The 17,214-nt window shown below is 38.6% G+C and overlaps 1 protein-coding gene and 1 pseudogene across 1 annotated transcript in view; one reads left to right on the top strand and one right to left on the bottom strand.

The window, feature by feature from the left end:
• LOC127162127 (GTPase IMAP family member 5) overlaps positions 1-17,214 on the top strand; it is a 269,255-nt gene that overhangs the window by 25,539 nt on the left and 226,502 nt on the right. The window lies entirely within an intron of this gene.
• LOC127162794 (uncharacterized) lies at positions 8,634-12,246 on the bottom strand (annotated as a pseudogene).

Below are 17,214 nucleotides of genomic sequence, written 5' to 3'. Positions count from 1 at the left end.
ATACAGCTTTCATAAGAAGGCACGGAATTCCCATTAATGCAAAAAAAACTTTGTCTGTGTAAAAACATCAGAAAGGCTCCCTCTAAATCACACCTACGGCATGAGCGCACGCGCGCACACACAAGCAGAAATTCACTGCACGCGCTTCATCGGCCCCGCCCATCAGGTCTGTTCGAGCAAAAGGAGCGCGCTATATAAGCACTGAAACATGGGAAGCAATATAACGTGTGGGGAGATTCAGAGTTCTGTGGGTTTTCTGTATGTGATTCTGCCTGTTATACTGAATCACACCAATAATCCTGATTGTGAGCAGAGCTGGTATTTACAGGTCAGTGTGTTTCTGTTCTCAAACTACACCATTATTCACAAACACACACATGATCTGATGGTGTTTTATATGTTCAGGATGAACGTCTGATAGCAGATCCATCTGATACTCAAAGAATGATTGATCCTGTGATTTCTGTCTCATCTGATCGTCTCTTCACATCTTACTGTGTGATTCTGAATCATGAGATCATCTGTGATTCTGCTGATGGAGTAAATCGATTCAATCTCTGTCAACATTCATCTGTTTAATATTAATGTATTATTATAAATGCTGCTCTAATGATTCTTTACTTCTTTTCAGACTAATTTCAGTCGTGTGACCGCATATAGAGGTGAGAAAACACATCAGTGTGAAACATGATGATTGTGTTTGTGTTTTTCAGTGAGGAATCAAACTGCAGTGACTCAAAACTCAGGTGAGTTTCAGCTGATAAACATCTGATTATTCACTAATAAAACACTGCACATCTGATTCACACTCAACACAATCTGTTCTCTCAGTGATATATTTGTGTTTGTAAAGATGATCTGAATGAAGCGTCTCTCCAGCACTCAACAACATTCTTTAAACCATTTTAATAATGATTAATTATTATAGATCAGCTGATTTGACATTTGAAGATCTTCTGTTTGCTCTCATCATCATCATCATCATCATCTTAACGTGTTTCTTGCTGCGTAAAAGGATCTTCAGGTGAGTCATTAAGGTTTAATTGTGTCAGAAAAAGTCATGAAAACTAAATTATGATCCAGCTCAAAGTTAATGTGGTTTGACTAAATCACATTTAAGAGCTGAAACAGACAGAGGATGTTTGAACAAACAGATGAAACAAAAGCTCTCTGAATCTTCATGTTTAAGTGAATCTTCAGCTCTGAATCTCCTTATTTAAATGAATCTGATTCTCTCAGGGAGCCTGAATCTGGTGTCCAGATGAAGTTCAGATCAGATGATCCTCGTTCAGTGAATGAATCTGAATCTGAGCAGCTCAACGGCTCCATGCGTAGATGATAATATTCATCTGATGGATATTATATTTTCATTTTAAAGGAAAATCTATGCATTGTTATTTTTTGTTAATTACTGTAAAGATGCTTTGCATTGTATAAATCACTGTAGAAATAAAGCTGACTTGACTTAAGTGGATCACAGATGAGTCCGATCTGAGCTGCTAATGTGGGCTTTGAGGCAGAACTGGTGACTCAAATGACTAGTTAATTATTTGATCAGTTCTGTCAATTAAAAAAAATGCATCTCAGTCTTATGTTGGTGTTTGTTGTCCAGCAGATGGCGCCAAATCTCCATTCAAACTGAAGTGAAACAGCTACAGAGGCGCTTTCATTCATAAGCCAATGTGACCATCATTACACAGCATCAGATCGGAGAGATTATTACTGACAGAATTAAAAAAGGTTTATCAAAGAAGCTCTCTCGTGAGTAGCGTGTCTCTGTTTCTGGCGGGTGTGTTCAGTTTAGTGAAGCAATATCTTCTCATTCTCACTCTCAGCCACACAATGGAATCATACATTTCCCAAACGATTTCAGTCACAGAGGCACATGCAGGAAGAGCTTCAATCTGAAACGCAGGGCGCTTTTTTTCATGTGACTGTTAAGCCCCGTTCACACTAGCAGCGACTAGTGGGCGTTCTTACTACTGGTTGCCTTGACAGCGAGTCAGGTTTCTTGCCGTTAAATTCAAACATTGTGGAGGCAAAAGACTAAATATAATATATATAAAAATCAAATCTGTGCATACAAACAAAAACGAATGAGAAGCAGAGCCTGCTTTTTTCATTGAGTATGTTTTTCTATGGCTGAAAGAGGAGAACGATCACATGAGCTCTACCGTCTTCTTTCCTATTGGCTGTCGCTCCCGAAAGTCGCTCTTCATTTGCATAAAGTTGAGGGATTCTCAACTTTGTCGCGTCGCTGGACACGCACCATCCGGTCGCCAACGGTCGCTGTAGCTCGATGTCGCGCTTGTCGCCGGAAATCGCCAGCTCTCCATTGAAATGAATGGGATCGCGTCGCTTTGTCGCTGCGTGTCGCTTGTAGTGTGAACGGGGCTTTACTGGAATAAAATTGGGCAAAATCAGATTATTACTAACAGAATGATGCTTATTCTAACACTTCTTTGTACGCTCTCAGAAGAAAGGAACAGTATTGTCACTGGGGCGGTACCCTAAGGTAAAAAAGTGAAACAGCAAGTTAAAAAAAAGTAATAAATAAAATCATATGACAGACAGACATCCATTGACATTTTTAATCCATCTGAAACCATGAAAGAACATAGAGAACAGAATCAACTACTGTTAAGAAAAGGAAAACATTTCTTTTGAAATATTTCAGAGTAAATAATATAAATAACTCAAGCCATTTATACACTGCGCCAAAATGTAATGATTGACAAGAGTGTTAGTGTTGCCAAACCACATATCCTCTATGATCAGATGTTAATGTGTGATTGCGTTTCTGTAGCTGTCAGCTGTCAGTCTGACACTGAAACATGCATACATGTGTTATTTCATTGACAGCCGAGTGGTAAAATTCAAACAAAAGCACGCATATCAGTCTCAAATGGGTGCTCGACTAAAAAACAAGCAGAAAAATGAAAGAGTCGGCAACACCAAAAGCTCAAAAGTCGCATATCGTGTGACATTTCGAGGTCTGATTAAGAGCTATACGAAAGATTTTTAAATAAAATTGACACTTTTGAAGCTTTGGTGTTGCCGACATTACATTTTATTTAACTGAGTGGGAATGAAAAATAAAAAGTGAAACAAAAAACTTACCGCTGCTGTGAATCGTACTCATTGCTGCTCCCGAATGTCGACCGTTGAAGAAAATCCCGCCTCTGTAGATTTAAAATTTACTGCAATAGGCTGTTTTCGTCAAACCACCACGTGATCCACGTGATCAGATTATGCTTTAAGCATTTCTTGTTAAAGATATATATATATATTTTTCTCTCCTGGTGTTTTTAACTGCAGGTGGTTGTTATTGTTTCATTTATATTTTGTGTAAAATATAATTTGAGTAAAATATATTAGACCAGCTAAAGCCAGCTACTTCCATCTTAAACCAGCTAAAACCAGCCTGGCCAGGCTGGGAAACCAGCTAAAACCAGCTACTTCCAGCTTAAACCAGCTACTTCCAGTTAAAATCAGCTACTTCCATCTTAAACCAGCTAAGACCAGCTACTTCCATCTTAAACCAGCTAAGACCAGCTACTTCCAGCTTAAACCAGCTACTTCCTGCCTGGCCAGGCTGGGAGACCAGCTAAAACCAGCTACTTCCAGCTTAAACCAGCTAAAACCAGCCTGGCCAGCCTGGGAGACCAGCTACTTCCAGCTTAAACCAGCTAAGACCAGCTACTTCCAGCTTAAACCAGCTAAAACCAACTACTTCCAGCTATTTCCATCTTAAACAAGCTAAAACCAGCCTGGCCAGGCTGGGAGACCAGCTAAAACCAGCTACTTCCAGCTAAAACCAGCCTGGCTGGGAGACCAGCTTGGCCAGGCTGGGAGACCAGCTAAAACCAGCTACTTCCAGCTTAAACTAGCTAAAACCAGCTAACCAGCCTAAGCTGGTTTTAGCTGTTTTTTTCAGCAGGGATATGACAACTCTTGATAGTTTCCAAGTGAGTGACACATGTAAAAGGATCGAGACACATCGAGAAGTCTGCACCTGAACTGGACCAAAAAACTGGTTCGACAAGTTATGTCGTTCAGCCCAACACGTTCTCACTCCTAACTCGTCACATATTGACGATCGGCAGGGCCCCTTTGGCGTCACTTCTGGACGCTCAGGGTACCCCTTTAGCGTCATTTTTCTACGTGCAGGGTCCTCCAGTACTTTACATAAGAAAGCCTTGGCGTCAGTGTGCTGACGCAAAAGGCACGGGGAATTTTATCGTCATGATTAAATTATATATTGGGTAATAATATTGCTATTATTGCATATATGTTGGGGTGTAATTTTATTTTATTTTTTTCAATGCGAACTGTCGAAACAGTTTAATTTATATTTCACTATTTGGTATTTGTAGTTAAAGCACAGTAATGTCAGTGTTTACTGTGGGTTTAACTGTAACTCAGTAACTGTAGTTTACATCAGTAACTCTAGTTTTACTGTGGTCTTTGTAGTTAAAATAACAACAACATTTGCACAGTAACAAGACTTACAATGTTTTTACCACATTAACTTTTTTAACTGTATGCTATTTGTAAAGCACAGTGACGACAACACTTGTCACGCCTTTTAATATGGTTAAAAACTTTTATCTTTCCTGTTTTTCCAAGCAAATCTGTAATTCATTTACACATAGTAGCCTCTCTTTCTGTGGTTCATCATGGCTCATTTTTAAAACTCAGAATCAAATTTTAACTAATTCTTTCAGGAAGCTGCTAGAATTAACAGGGATCTTGAACTTGACATCCTTTTGCATTTGTTATTAATACACAACATTTCTTCACGTCATTAACACACTGTCTTAACATGTATATATTTCTCTTTGTTTCAGCTAAAAAGGAAGACCAAAGGAAGGCCTGTCGTGGGATTTGAATTTGGCCATATTGTGCGTTCACGGAAAACACCAAAAGTTATATTTGCACATCATGTGATATTTCTTAAATTTTAGTTTATACCCTACGGCCCCATTAAGAAAACAAAGTATCATGTTAAAGCAGTAATAATTCATGTAATTTACCAAGTCAGCAAATTCATATGATATTGGACAAGTTTACTTATACAAAATTCTACGACTTTCACTCATACTGCTGTCATTGGCCATAGCTTCAACTCTCACGTAGTTTGTGACCATTGTAAGTAGTCAGAGTGTTTACATCAAGTTTATATTAAGTCCATTGAATTCTTTATTAACCTTTACGAATTGGTGCTGTCTCTTCCCATTCCCGTAACAGTACACAATATCTGTCCACACCTCATAGCCGGCCTTTCTTTCCATGTTGGTTTTTATTGAACACATCTAAGAAACAGGAGTCTGGAAATGTTAGTTTAGACAAATCAGATCTTTAGTTAATTTGGCCAAATCAGATCAAGCTGTTCACACCAAGAGCAAGAAATGTACATAATGGTAAATATTTTAGCATCCACACCAACAGTTGATAACGGAGTATACACGCTGCAGTTAGAGTATGTTGTTGTCTGCTATGGTGTGGATTCATCCTTGGTGTAAAGAGGCCTTTAAATTGCTTTAAACAATACTGTCAGCATGTAATCACATTTAAAATTGTTCATATTAATATAGTTTTTGCTATTGGACAATACAGCTTTTTCTAATGCTGCTTTCATCTCATTCTGTTAAACTTACACACAAGATGTTGCCTTTCTCTGCCTGTTTCGCTTCCTCTTATTCTTTTACTCCTTCACTTACACATTATTTTGTGCTGTGTTGTATGTTTTTGCATAATGGCCTTTTCACAGATTCTGAATCTGATGTGTACAGATGAACTCAGGAGCCTCTTAAAGTTGCCAGGGAATGTGAGCTTGACGTTTATTATTATAACTGCTTAATTTATGTTTAAACAACAATAATATTTAAACATGGGGTCAATAAATATTTTCTTGTTTTACAGCTGAAGACTCTGACTCACTATTATTCTGTATCCTGACATTCTGTTTGCACTCATTCATACTGTACTGCACTGCAGTGGTATATGTGTTCTGTGATTATAGTGTTTATTACTGTTTTCATTTCATGCTCTTTGTATAGTATAATATTTACTGTATGTTGTTCTTTAGCTGCATTGAGTCCCTTATATATGTGTCTTGCAATTATATATTCAATACTTGTCATCCATACTGTCATGGTGCAGTTTGCACAAAAGACTTTCACCATCTGTACACTTACATTCATAATATTGTTGTAAATAAAGTGATTTGATTTAAATTGGTCACATGTCTTTTGTTTATCAGTTGTACTGTAAGGTGCTGTATAACAACTGCAAATTAAGTCATGGAAGAAGAAGATTATAATAGGGACATGGACAAGCAAGCAAGAGGAAGAAAACCAGGAGAGCTCTGATAATGAGCAGGAAACTGAATGTGATTCTATGATGCTCGTGTGACTGGTCTTCATCTAGCTCTGCAATGTGTGTGGATGAATGGAATCAGACAACAGGAAATACACGCATGAATAAAATAACATAAATCAAAACAAGCTTGAATCTCTGGCCTTCTTTGACATTTGTATCCCCAACCTATCAGTGAAAGGATTTTTTTTAACCACGAAGCTTGTGCACTCATGCTTATGAACTCTCTTCAAAAAAAAACATGCTTCTTATTATTCACACAAACTTTGACGGTGATCAGGCCTCAAAACCTTTTAGTAAAGTATGTTGCCAAGTACACCATACCACACTTAGTCCTCACTAACATAAAGTGTCTTATGTGCGACTTGATGAAAAATATCTCCCAAGTTGAACAAGGGATAAAGAGAAAAAAAGTAAACTCATCTCAAAAGGTTAGCATTAAAACAAACTTAAAACTGACTGAGGCTTTTTCAGGAATTTTCGTCTTCTGGGCCTTGGTCTCTATTAGACGTTTCACCCTCTTCATGACTCTACTAGCCCGTGTTGTAATTTTGCCTTGTTCGTGACCTGTTATTGACAGATCCTCACTGACTGAGTCATCAGCATCTGGATTAGTCATATTAGAAATGCCAGGGCCTATTGCCTCATCAGAGAGAATCTGGCTTTGACTGTCTGGAATAGAATCAAAACTGTAAGTTTCACCACTGTCATCCTCTTCTTGTTGTGACTGTTCATCGACAGATATTAAATTCTTTGATTCATTTATTGTCTTGACGGCTACTGAGTCACAAAGTTGCATGTAGCTCGACTGACATCCCACACAATCATTAAGCTTGTGGCACTCAACCTTCAAGCGAAACACATCCTGTATACCTTCTTCCTTAACGGCATCAGCTTCAGTGAGTAGATGGTTGTAACTCTCATTCATGAGTCTGTGACTAACTGTACTTGCAAATGGATCTCTGCTCAAAGTATCAGCCACGACATTCTTTGTTCCTGCGATATGCTTAATATCAAAAGACTAAGGGGCTAGTTTTGAAACCCATCTTTGTTCACAAGCATCAAGTTTTGGCTTAGACATCATGTACGTTAGTAAATTGTTGTCAGTCCAAACTGTAAAGGTGTGCACTTTGAGCCAGTGGCAGAACTTTTCGCGCACACTCCACTTCAAGCCAGAAACTCAAGCCTGTGAGCAGGATACTTTTTCTGTGATGCACTCAAGGTCTTGCTGGCAAAGGCAATGGGTCTCACTAATTCTTCCCCTGTTGGGACTTGGGAAATCACGGCGCCAAGCCCATCTAGAGACGCATCGATGGAGAGAATCAGTGGCTTTGAGAAATCTGGATGTGCAAGAAAAACACAATTCAACAACTTCTCCTTAAGCATGCTGAAAGCGACATCACACTCATCCACTCAGTCACTAGCATTCAGCTTCCGAAATGTGCCAGCGTACTTCCCAGTTCTTACTTTTTTAAGGCTCCTCCTGCAACGGCAAGTCTAGTGGTTGAGCTGAAGGTTTCTTGTGTGTAGGTCTTTTACGGCACTTCTGTAAAAATTACCTTGAAATATTAAAATTTAGTTTCCAAACAAAAATCTGACTCCATAATTAAGTCTGACTCCAATTATGAATAATTTGTTAATTCTGGTTTGTATTCTGTAATTTGCTGATCACGGCTATTTTTTCTGTATAATAATTTAGATATTTGAATATTCTGGAAGTCCCTATCCTAATATTTCGTTCCTTAGGAACTAGGTGCCGCTTCCGATTTACACCCCGGCCGTGGCAAATTCGTCGACACAAGCTTGCCAGTTCTGACTTACTCAGAGGTTGCAGAGCGATTATAATATCTTAAAGTGGGCCGCGCCTGCGTGCTCTCAACAAAAAGTATATATTTCCTCAATAACCACGAGAGCTACATCGTGTTAAGTCAGTGACAGCTCAACATCCGGAGCCCTCGTGATGTCCCCATGGCTCATTAGTCGGTACTTCTGGCGTGGTCTGCCCTGGACGCAGTCTTGAGGAAAGCACCCTACACATTAACCTACTAGAAAATCATTTCCAAGAAGTCCAGAATAAGTCAAAGTTAACATTTATTTATGCCAGGCATATTCACAATAGCAATGAAAGTTCAATCAAAAATACATTCAATAAATCAAAAAGGAATACCACTTTTACAGAAAAACATCACATTTTAGTTACATTACTGATCAGCATAGAATTCAAACCTATAAAATAAAATAAGAACAAAGAGTCAGAATATCTGGCAAATAAAGAGACACACGACAATCGTGCAGGAAGTTCTGGTTACAGATGCTGGGCAGGTCAATCCTCCATAGGTGAAAGAATTCATCTCGCTGACGACGCACCACTGTGTGTGAGACACTTGAACAGCATTCGAGTGGCCATGTAATGATTGAACATTAATAAGCTTGGAGTTATTGTAAGAGAAAGGTTGTAGTGTATTGCATGTACAGATAATATAGTTAGATGTTTCATGACAACAGGTGCGGGTGGTAAATAAGCTCTCAGTGCCCTTCAAGGTTATGTACCCAATAAGGTTGTCCCATTTTATAACTTGATCTTTCACTACTACACCAATAGAGCATATTGTAGTGGAATTTGGATAAACTTGATCTGGGTGGATTAAAGGAAAAGTGGCGAAATTTTTTTTCTGACATAAGCCATCTATGTAAGTCTAAGATCTCAATGAAATCTTGTAAAATATGCCTAGGGATCTTATGAAGGCGAAGATCTAAAATCTCTTGTCTACCTGCTGTAAACAAATCTTGAGCATAAGTTCTACAGGCTAAATCACGCTCGATGGTATGGGTCTGATTAAAAATTGTGTGGCTGATCATGAGAAGTGCCTGCGCTTCGGATCGAACCGCTTTGATAATATTTTCATTACTATTAGTGATATCTTGGAAACCAGTGGCCACCTGATTTGCCAACCATGTTGAAAATTGGGATTGTCCGGTAATCTTGTATGAATTTGCTATTGAATTGGCAGAGCCAAAAAGGCCTGCAATATTCCCAAATAAATCTTGCTTTGTGTTTGAACTGCAAGTCTGGTTTTGTAATCAGAAATGAAATCATTGATGCGTGACTGTAGCCATGTTTAGGTTTTATCATTAACGCTACAATGTTGTACATAAGCAGACAAAATATTTGAGATGTTATATGTTACATGTGTAATTACAAGATTATTATCATGAAGCAAGGTTTTGTTCACATTTCCTTTGATCAAGCCGCCAATGGCCGGAGGATGTAATTCTGTTATATCCACAGGTAGTTAGATTAAAGCAATGATGTAAAGTCCATGTACAGTTATTCGGGTTTGTAAACTCATTCATGTCTAATTCACATTTTCCCACACAGTACGTGCCTTCTTTTCGACTTGTCCAAACAAATGTTTTTAACTTATTTTTGATAAGTGGTTGTGTTAAATCAAAAATCATTTCAGTAAATTTTAGGTGTGTGCGGTTATGTGTTTCTGAATGTCTGCACCAATATGCGGCTGGTTCCAAGGTTTTAGTGAGGTAACATATTTTGGGATCTATACCATTATTATAATTTTCGTACAAAGTACGCATCTCAGATTTTGGATATTACTTTCTTTGGAACCAGCCAGTAATATTGTGCAGAAAGTGTGGTGCACCTTTGTATCCTGTAATGTGACTGTCAGGGAGATGGGTTGACCCTGTTTTACAGCAGATTTTCGTTGCACAATTGGGTTCCGGTACTAATCCGGGAGGCCATGTGACTATCTCTTTGTATGTAATTGCTGTGTATGGTGTGGATGGCCCCTAAGTATATTTCCAAACCCATCTCCCACATCCTAGGGTGTGCGTGAGGGGACTCGTTGTCCCAATTCGATGCAGGCAGGTCCGGATACTGTCCTGGCCTCCGGCCTCCATGGAATTGCACTGACTGTCCTGAAAGATAGAAAATCATATTTAGTTCAGTGAACCTTTGAACAGTTTGCATTGGGACATATGGTACCATCTTAGTTTTCCTTTGATGGTCACGGCCACACAGCTATTGCAAATAGCTTTAATTTTATAAGGTCCGTGCCACCTCGGGGAAAACGTGTCCTGTTTCACAAAAACACGCACCATCACATTATCTCCTTCAGAAAACTTTGTTTCAGAGACTGGATTGAACTGTGCATCATTCATTAAGTCTGATTGTTGTTGTTTTAAGGTTGCATGTGCATGCAACACTTTTAATCTCTCTTGCAGTTGCATTAACACTGTCTGCTGTGTTGCGAGCATAAGAGGTCCCAAGTCTGCAGGGGAAATCTCTGGATCGATAGGTAACTTCATCACTCTTCCAGTCATAAGCTCATATGGGCTGACACCTGTGGCTTTTGATGGAGTGGCTCGCAGCACAGTTAGAACAGTGGGCAAGGCATCAATCCACTTGTTTTGATGTTGTCTTATTTGTTTAGTTATGTTTTCTTTAATAGTTCGGTTCATCCGTTCGACCATACCCGAACTTTGAGGTCGATAGAAAATATGTAACCGTTGCTTGATGTTCAGTATCTTACACATGTTTTGCATGACTTGTCTGGTAAAATGAGTTCTCTGATCTGACTCAATTTGGATTGGAGCTCCCCAAAGGGGGATTATTTGGTTCGCTAATACTTGTGCTACGGTGCTGGCTGTATTATTACGAGTAGGAATTGCTTCGACCCATTTTGAAAATGTATCAATTATGACAAGGCAATATCGATACCCTCCTTTCGCACTGGGTAGCGGACCAATAAAATCCAATTGTAGGAACTCCCAGGGCCCTTTCGGTGGTTCTGGCCTACGCAAATTTGTTCGGCCTAATTTTCCCTGGTTAACGGTCGCACACACTAGACAGGTATTGCACCATCTTTCAGTGTCTGCCGCCATTCCTGGCCACCAAAATAGTCTCTGTATTAACTGCAATGTTTTTGCTGTAGATACATGAGAATAATCATGATATAGTTTGATTATTGGTTTTTGGAGGGCCTCTGGTACAACAAATTTGTCCTCTCTAAGTATTATGCCTTCAGTGACTTTAATCATCTGGTCATGCTTTAAGTGTGGTACAAGTTCCCCATCAGAGATCCACAGATCTTTCTGATACTGCTTGAGATCAATGGGTGTGACCTGGATCGCACTTACTGCAGTCGCTGGTGATTCACTGTCCTGCCAATTTTCACCTTTTACAGCTGCTAATTTGGCTAACCTATCGGCAATGTTGTTATTTTGTTCATGCACATCAGGGTTTTTGTAAATGTGCGCTCGAATTTTAACAAAGGAAATGGGGGTGTGACGCATTTTTACTTATCACCAAATTGCAGGTATTGTATTGTAATGACTAACCGGTGTCCCGGCAGAGGTGAGGAACTTTCGCAATTGCCACTGAGCCATGAAATCTGCTATGCCAAATACATAACGACTGTCTGTATATATACACAGTGGTTCAGGGTATGCCCTGATTGCTTCTAGCAATACGATAAGTTCAGCCTCTTGCGCGGACATGTGAGCTGGCAATTTTAATAATAACTGCTGTCTCACATCTGACTCGGAAAGATGAGGGGCCCACACTGCACAACCAGTAAAGAAATTTCCATCTTGACAGTATCGGGAGCCATCTATGTAGACAGCCAACTGACCTGGCGATGGCTGATCATGTACGAGGCTTTGTGCCTCTGGTTCAGATTCACAAGTATGCGGGTGTCCCTCGATATCTCCGAGCAGATGCGGCAGAATTCGAGTGTTGTTAATTGTGATTTCACGTGCTTGAATATCTGCTAGCCATCTTGCTAGTCTTTGGGATGAAACCCCTTTTATTTTGCCTTGTAACAGCATTCGTACTGGCGTGCGCATTGTATGGATGATAACAGGCTGAAATCCAACAATGGGTTCTGTTACTGTTACTGTCAAATCCTTGCTCACAGGAAATCCTGCAGAGCTACAGCAATCTTCAAGTGCAGAGGTATATTGTTGATCTAACTCAAGCTTTTTCCCAAGTTTTTTGATCTGCATTTCCATTGCATCGCCCTGTCTTGCCCAAGTTTGTTTATCATACACAGATGCTTCGACCTGTGCCCTAAGCCTTTTCAACTCTCCCGATCGAGTGGCCTCTAAATCTTTTATGTTTGCTATTACGCTATTGCTATTTGCTTTCGACGAAGCAAATAAACGATCGCCACCAAGATCTTCCAAAATGGAGCTTTATTTTCTAATTCACGGCCCTCCGTACAGTACCACGCTAATATTTGATCGTTACTCCAATCAAAGTTTAGTCCTTTGTTACTAAGACGAAGGAGAAGCTCTTTAAATTGTACTGCAATGGAGCTCATTACTTCCTTATCTACACTCGAACTGGCATTTCCCTGACAAGCCATGTTTATTTACTAATATTCTCACAACCCACCAGATTTCTACGGTCTCCGGTCTATCTCTGGATATCTCGATCCGTTCTACAAATGTGTCTATATGAGGTGTGTCTATGTTTTCCCTCAATATCTTCTAAAAGTAAACAAAAAGACTTACCAGAGCAGCTGAAGACAGAGAAGTGGAAGCTCAAACCTCATTCCTTTGTTTGGTTTTAGAATGTCGCGCCGAAAAACGTCACTCGTCTGAGACTGGGAGATCACGTCGGGGTCACCAACTGTAAGGCTCCTCCCGCTACGGCAAGCCTAGCGGTTCAGCTGAAGGTTTCTTGCGTGTAGGTTTTTTACGGCACTTCTGTAAAAATTACCTTGAAATATTAAAATTTAGTTTCCAAACAAAAATCTGACTCCATGAATAATTTAGTCTGACTCCAATTATGAATAATTTGTTATTTCTGGTTTGTATTCTGTAATTTGCTGATCACGGCTATTTTTTCTGTATAATAATTTAGACATTTGAATATTCTGGAAGTCCCGCAATCCTAATATTTAGTTTCTTAGGGACTAGGTGCCGCTTCCGATTTTCACCCCAGCCGTGGCGAATTCGTCGAATTCTTTATTTCTGGTCTGTTCTACTGGTATGGGACTAAGATATTATTTCCAACCGCACTGAGACTATAAAATTGATATCAAACATGAGGGGTTTCTGATTGTGAATTCAGGATATATATGTGGTTGTTTTGTATGAGTGTTATGGCTTGGATCCTTGGCCTCTTCTCTGTAGTGACCTGCCCCTGTTGCTAGAGGAAAGGATGGGCCAGGTGGTTGATAAGCAAATGGTCTTTTCCTCCTGGGCCTTCCTAGATCTTCCTGTCTGACAAAGAGTTTATTATTTTGTGATCTCACACTGGCATTGTGAGAGTTCCTGTGTATGTAACTTCACGGGAAGATCATCGGCTCCTACACTTTTCCTCGTCTCTTTTGTCCCACAGTTAGAGCAAAGAGGGGCTTGGCAATCGCAGAACAATTATGAATGAAGTGTTGATAGTTGTTATAGCGTTTTTTAGGTTGTTGTGTTCTGAGTGATAAAGTGTGAATGTTGAAAACCTTTGCCAGTGTTATGTTAATTTAAGGATCCAGTGGCCTGCTTGAAGGTTTAATGCATGTTCGGTCTTTTCACAGCGCTTCTGCAAAGTTCACTTCATTTATGAGGATTTTGTTTCAATTTTAATCTAGCTCCGTGTTTAATCTGACTGCAATTCCATGTGACCGTTAATTTAGACGCTTACTCTAATTTACGCTGAACACAAATATTGATTATGCATTAATTTAGATATTTGATTATTCTGGAAATCTCATACTTTCAATTATTTGTTCATTGGGGACCTAATGTCTCTTTTGAGTCTGGCGTGGCCAGCGCCGATCTCACAATCACAAAAACTCCAGTCTGATTGTTGAGTCAGAGGTATGTAGGTGACTAATACCTTTCTGACAGCCGCCTACTGCTTGCCTACACAAAAAGCATAGATTACTTTAGTCTTCACCCACACAACTTCCTAACATCAGTGATAGACATCAGGAAGTCTCCAGGTGAAGTTCCAACTGCTCCATTCAATCCTGAGCCTGCAGTTTGCTCTATCCTGTCCATAATTTGTGGTCACAAAAACCTCCTCGAAGTTTACTAGTAATAATGATTTCAGAAGAGATCAGAATAAAGATCAGTTTTATTTGTCAGGTAATAATGTATTATGCCAATTAGATAATTGAACAATGACAATCGACAATCGTTTATATACACAGACCAAAACAAATAAATCTTCCAATCAGCTGTAAAAACATAAAGACCTTTTGGTTTGCCAAAGTTTTCAATCTTCCTCACCATATAAGTGACTGCTGTGAAATTGAGACCATTTTACCAATCGCACTGAGACTATGAATTTTGACTATAACAAACAAAAAATCATACGTGAAACAATCATCAACATTACAGATGCTGCTCTAATAGTGACATGAAGGAGAGTAAATGAGCTTCATTTCTGTCCATTTTTACAAACATTCATTCCTATGAGAATCTACATTGTTATCATTGCAAACACTCATTGAAATAGACACACACATCTGTCCTGATTCATCTGAAATGTGTTTTTGATTGATTCTTGTGTGGCTAAAGTGAATCATGATGATTCTGAATGTGTTTTTCAGCATTTAATGGCACAGACTCCGTCAGCGGATCGACACAAACTCCAGAATCTTGTGAGTGATTCTCCAGCTGATGTTTGACAACATGTTATCATTAATTCAGTCCAACAGATGATTTTATTCTGGTGTTGCTAGATCTGCTGATTTGGTGGATTTCTGCTCTTGTCATCTTCTGCTGCGGAAAAGGATCTTCAGGTTAGTCACGTCTTTAATTACGTCCGAGACACTTAGACTTGATACAAATCATCGCAAAGCAGCTTTAAAGAAAATTTTCAACAGTATATTTAGTAGTAGCGTATCAGTGATGACTATGCAAGTTGATGATTATAAAAATAAGTAAAAATAAGTAAAAATAAAATTAAAAAATGTAAAAATAAGTTTATGACATAATCAAACAGACAGTGAACAGCATGTTGCAATCAATCCTACCAAAATTTGTCAAATTGAGTCAAAAATTAGTCAAGAAAACTAAAACTGTGAAAATATAATTTATGATCTGACTCTTTTATATCAGATATCTCATAAGTCACATTTCATGATGAAATCAGTAGGCTAAACTATAAAATCTGACATCCTGTCATTTGACATATTTACTTAAACTGAATGGGCTGAATGTCATTTATTAATGGTTTCTGTGTGAGTGAAGGCAAGGCAAGGCAAGTTTATTTATATAGCACATTTCATACACAGAGGTAATTCAAAGTGCTTTACATAAAAGGAAGTAGAATAATCATAAAAAACAATATTATATTAAAACAATAATAAAAACAATAATCACCAAAAAAAAGGAAGTAGAACAATCATAGAAACAACAACAAAACAAAAAATGTAACTGTAATGTAAAAAATGTAAAAACTGTTTGATTTAATGAATTAAAAATAATTTTAAAAATTTATTAAAAATAAATTTAAGACCGTTAAAAACAGAAAATGATTATACATAGTGCATTCTGCTCGGACGAAGCACAGTGCTCATTCAGTAAATGCACAGCTAAACAGATGAGTTTTGAGTCTAGATTTAAATGTAGCTAATGTTTTAGCACATTTGATCTCTTCTGGAAGCTGATTCCAACTGCGGGCAGCATAATAGCTAAAAGCAGATTCCCCTTGTTTTGTGTGAACTCTTCGTATTTCTAACTGACTTGATCATAATGATCTGAGTGGTCTGTTAGGTTTATATTCAGTGAGCATATATGCAATGTACTTAGGTCCTAGGCCATTGAGTGATTTATAAATGAGTAAAAGTACTTTAAAATCAAGTGACACTTTTAAATTCTGTGCACTTTCTCTGTGTGTTTAAAACTTACACTGTGTGTAAAAAGGTTGCCATTTACATTTATGCATTTGGTAGATGCTTTTATGCAAAATGACTTGTGCTGCAATATTGATGATTTTAATAATAAAGTCTTGTGGATTATAATACAGTATGTTGATAATACATGAGATGAGACGCAGGCTGAATTACTGCATTAACATGTGCTTTAATGTGATTCTTACAGGTCTTACATATGCATGGTCTGCTAGAACATTACACTACACTACATTACATTACATCTCCCTTTTTAACAACTCAGAGCGTCAATCATGTGTTTTAACACTCAACACTTAATGTTGGCAAGAAATGTTTTCTGTTTCTTCTTTAGGTCCTTCCTTTAGGTGTGCAGAAAAGATTTGAGCAGGTCATGTTTGCTCAGCACACGGTATAGCTGGTTTCCAAATCTGTCTTTGCTGAATGCTCATATTATCTCTTGGAAATATGTCTGGCAAATGTCTGATTTGTCCAGACAAAGATCTGGATCAGTGTTATTTGTAAGTTTTTTGTTGTTTTTGTTTATTTGGTTTCTCTGACTTCAAATGAGACACTGAGACAAAAGTGGAAGACATCTCCTCTAAACATCAGTACACACAAATCGCCAGTTTCCCCTGATGCTGGAATGTGTATGAGTCACAAACTCAGTCCACTCTAATCTGAGAGATGAGCAATTTGTGTGACGTGTCTCTTCACGCCTCTACACTTCAACCACTGTTTATGACAGATCCACTTTTGCTATGAAACTGCCATTCTGTGACAGTTCACTTGTTGAATTCCTTAACTGTAACTCACTTATTAGTATAAAAGCATCTGCTAAATGACTAAATGTAAATATAAAATAAACCTTTCTATGTCAAGACAAAAGCAACGTTCAAGCACGTGCATTGCTTTTTCCGCAAGAGACCACACAATTTGTGTTCAGTTTCCTGGAAAGTTCAGGCATGAAACC

Source organism: Labeo rohita, chromosome 3, assembly GCF_022985175.1.
Source record: "Labeo rohita strain BAU-BD-2019 chromosome 3, IGBB_LRoh.1.0, whole genome shotgun sequence".
Lineage (NCBI taxonomy): Eukaryota > Metazoa > Chordata > Actinopteri > Cypriniformes > Cyprinidae > Labeo > Labeo rohita.
This window is presented reverse-complemented; position numbering and strand designations above follow the sequence as displayed.